The sequence below is a fragment of the Oryctolagus cuniculus genome, chromosome 12, assembly GCF_964237555.1.
Source record: "Oryctolagus cuniculus chromosome 12, mOryCun1.1, whole genome shotgun sequence".
Taxonomy (NCBI): Eukaryota; Metazoa; Chordata; class Mammalia; order Lagomorpha; family Leporidae; genus Oryctolagus; species Oryctolagus cuniculus.
The window spans coordinates 5,580,767-5,585,214 of NC_091443.1; positions in this window are offsets into that span (position 1 = coordinate 5,580,767).

Consider the following 4,448-nt stretch of genomic DNA (forward strand, 5'->3'; position numbering starts at 1 on the left):
GCTTTTCTGAATATCCTGTCTCTATTTTTTTAAAAGACTTACTTATTTATTTGAAAATCATAGTTATAGATAGAGAGAGACAAAGAGAGAAAGAGAAATCTTCTGTCTGCTCATACAGCCCACAGATGGCCACAACATGCAGTGCAGGGCCAGGCCAAAGCCAAGAGCCAGGAGCTAGGAACCAGGAATTCTTCCATATCTTCCACGTGGGTACCAGGGGCCTAAACACATGGGTTATGTCCTACTGCTTTTCCCATGTCATTAGCAGGGATCTGGATCAGAAGTAGAGCAACTAGGACACAAAGTGGTACCCATATGAGTTGCTGGGTTTGCAGGCAGCAGCTTTAATCTCTATGCCACAACACCAGCCCCTGTCCTGTCTCTGTTAACTTTCTGTTGACCTATATGTTGAGCTCGTATCTTCCTTTTATGTGTGCACATGTGTGTGGCTGTGGAATGTAGCAAGTATGCACAGCATGTAAATGTACTGTGCTTTATACTTGTCACAAAGCACCAAAGCCTGTGAATTACAATTTTATAATATTGTAAGTACAAATAATTGTAACATGTTACCCCCAGCACAGAATATATTCACGAATATATATGGTATGAGAATTTAAAACACCGTAAGAGTTAGCGTCTTCTAAAGTACCAGCACAGTAAGTAAGTGCATCTGCAGAACAATTAGGTCAAATTTTCCATCAAGCGTCACCCAAGGACCTGTGTATGCTTTGACTTCGTTCAAAGTGGTACTTATTGGATATTTTACGCAAATGGTTCATCGCCCTACCTCCCGAAAACCAGAGAACTAAACTCATCTTTCTACAAGGGCGTCCCCTCACTGACCACGTGGTTCACCAGAACAAAAGCCACGTGGGAACCTTCCTCATGTGACTGGAGTGCTGCGTGTGCACAGAGCCAGGCCACATCAGTGTGCAGCAGTTTAAGTCGGCATAGGCAGTTCCTCAGTTCACCAGAGAATGACAGACTCTCAGATGGTCCTTACAGGGCTGCACGAGACAGAGTGAAAGCAGATGGTGTGGCAGGTGGAAGCAGAAAGTGGAAGCCCAGTCACTTGAAAGTGAACATCCACGCAGAATACAACTGACCATTGCAACCTGAAATGAGGATCATCTCATGTGTCATTTTTAACATAATTGCCCCAAATTCATACATGAATGAATGAAGCATCCTTCCTCCACTTCTAGAAGAATAGAACACCTGACAGGAAGTCTTCTTGCTGTTGTAAATGCAGGTGGCTTTCTGCAGACATTTTTGAAGTCCCAGGGCGAGCAAGGGAAGAATTCTCTTCCTTTTGTTCATGGGCATTTCCTGAGTGGTGCAAATGAAGGCAGGAGCTTTAGACTAAAAACACAACACTATTCTGCAACAACCTTGACCTTTAAAATGGAAGGTTGGTAAAATCCATTTTGATCTGAGTTCACCTGTCTGCCTTCCCTCTACGTCTGAAATGTCAATCTTACTGAGGAATTTGGTTTTGTGAGATATGAAAAATCCACATAGGCAAAATGGATATTTAAATGTAATACTTTTTTCCCTCTCCTATTAGACTGGCAGCAAAGGAGAGCTGTGGGTTTGGTTTGGTTTAGTTTTCTTCCTTTAACCCCACAAGTCTAACTTAGAAATCAAGGAAGTATCTTCCTGTCCCGTGAGGAGTAATTAATTCAAAAGAGGCTTTCTTTATTCGGGTCAAGATATTTTTAAAATAGGTGAGCTGTTTTTGGTGATGATTTGAGACTAAGAAGAAAAAAGAAAAACCTTTGTAATGGAAGATGAGTTAAATCAAAAAATGAAAACAATTATAGTAAAGGTGGACTTACAGCATTATTTGGCCCAATGAATTTGCAGTTACTCATTGAATCCTCGGGCTTTTTTTTCCTCCTAATAGTTGAAGTAAAGCTGTTTTGTTCTCTCCAGTTTATGTGCCTTTTTTTCCAATCTGTTTTTTTGCTTGTTTATTTTGCATTCCAAGTATTCCATTCTGCCTCACCCCTCTTTTCCCTTATCTTAATTCTCCCTGTCCCCTTGCACACCTGTAGTGTACCTTTATCTTTGTTTTTTGCATCTCTTTTACCAGGCCCAGGCTGGCCTCAGGGCTTGTCAATTTTATGATTCATGGGTATATTTCTCCTAGCCTCCTACAAAGAAGGTCTTGGAGTAATTTAAAAACAGGTATTTCCATTGGCAAACTGGGTTGAAAAAAGTCCCTTATTGACTGGTCTCATCTCGGTATAATGTAATCTAATAATAAGACCTGTTCTCAGAGGAAATATTCAATAGATGTTGTGCCGTTAAAGGAAATCTCAGACAGTGCACATGCACACATTAAACACAACAGAAATGTCCAGTTACTTTCTATTTATCATGTCATTCAGAAATGAAGGATATGATACTACTTTCCCAACATTCAAGGAGGTCCCTCCCTATGCTAACATTCCACAAGTCTGTAAATCTAAGATTTGCATTCTCTTTAGACATGTCTTTGAAGAACAATTAAATGGCTACTCCTGTATAGAGTTCTCTGTAGTCTTCCAAGTGCTTCAATGCAAAAGAATAGGGCAGTTTAGGTATAGTCAGTGGATAAGAGCACCTTTATTCATGTGGCAATAAATGCTTTCATCAGCCTCCATTTCCCAAGTGCTTACATTGTGAAAAGCAGTGCACTTGCATTATTTCCTTCAACCATGCAACTGTATGCGTTGATGCTTTGGTTAGCTGCATGTTACTAGGGGTAATGGGGAATAAAGTCTGTATTTCTATTAGTTGCATGGCTATAGTACTAAGTCTTGAATTACAGTTCATGGAGACAAGCCCTGTAGTTTGTGCTCTGAACTTCACAGTATACTGCCAAGTATCTTCAGTCTTCCACCAAATTCCAAATAGAATCATTTTACCCTAGAAATAAGAGTATGCAAGGACGTGACGAGATAGAGCACTTACTGAATATGCACTATGCACCTGCCACTGTGCTCAGCATTTTATGTGTTGTCTTGTTTCATCTGTGCACAAAGCAAGAGTTTAGAAGCAAGGAAACAGAAGCTTGGAGAACTGAAGAATTATCTCTAAATCAACCTTAACATGCCCTGACCAGCCAATACACTTTAGTAAAGCCTTTACAAGAGCACATAGTCCCTAAACTAACAGTCAGCTGTTTTTATTGAAAAAAAAAAAATACCATTTTAACCCTGTCCAAGTGTACAGTTCTGTTGCCTTAAGCGTATTAGCACTGTTGCACAACTACTGCTGCCACCATCAACACTCCAGACATGTTCACCCTCCTCTAGCTGAAGTTGTGCAGCTGTAAACGACTCGGCATCCCACTCCCCAGTCCCAGCCTCTCACACCCTCATTCCTACTCTAGGTAGCTCACATGGAATCAAACAGATTTTTTTCCTTTGGTATTTGCCTTATTTAATTAGCATAATGTGTTCAAGGTTTAACATGTGTCAGTATTTCCTTCCTTTTTGATGCTGGGTAACATTCCATTGCATGTACCAGTATATACCGCATGCTGTCTTCCATTCTCTTCTTGATGTTCATCTGGGTTGAAAATCAAGAAAGAAAGGAAAGGGTGTGGGGATTGAGGGTGGGAGGGAGGGAAGTGTGGTTATCTCCTTAGAACTATATCTGAGGGTGGGAGAGAGGGAAGTGTGGTTATCTCCTTAGAACTGTATCTATGAAATCTCTTCACTTTTTAGGGTTCAATTAAAAAAAAGAAAGACAATCAGGTCTGGCACAGAACAATTGTATGAGTCACTTTCCCAGGAGAAGACTTTGTCCGCACTGTGAGGGCTGTGAGAGCCAGGTAGGTGACAATGTGTGCTCCTATCTTGGCTCCTGCCTCAACATCTAGAACACCAATTAGCACTGTGGGAGTGAACACTGTAGAGACATGTTCTCATTATCTTAATTAACAATATAATTTGAATTAGGACTAGCCCTTGCACTCAACAAACACTGCAACAGTTTTAAAAAATATTTCATTATGAATATTTCTCACAAAATATGGAATATAATCAAAGCAGTGGCTTAAGTTAACAATATAGGTTTCTTTATGGAGCTCGTAAGCAGAAATATCTTAACTGTGAAGTATTTATTTACCCATTTACATAACTTACCAAAATTTTAATGTGTAAAAGCAGAGCTTCCAACATAAACATATGTTTATTGTATTACAGCTAAAAGTTGCCAAAATTTAGTTGCTATACTTTATAAATTGACTTTACATTTAAAATTATACCATTAATTCAAATGGAGCTCCTTTTGCAAACTTGCTTCCTTTGTAACTATAATTATCACCATGATTTACATATTTTACCTGGAAAAATCTTGATCTGTCTAACATATTTGCGCTATAAATCTTTAAAGAGAATAAGTCATAAAGTTAAAAAGAAAAACATATTTAGAGGCTAAATAATTAAATTTTG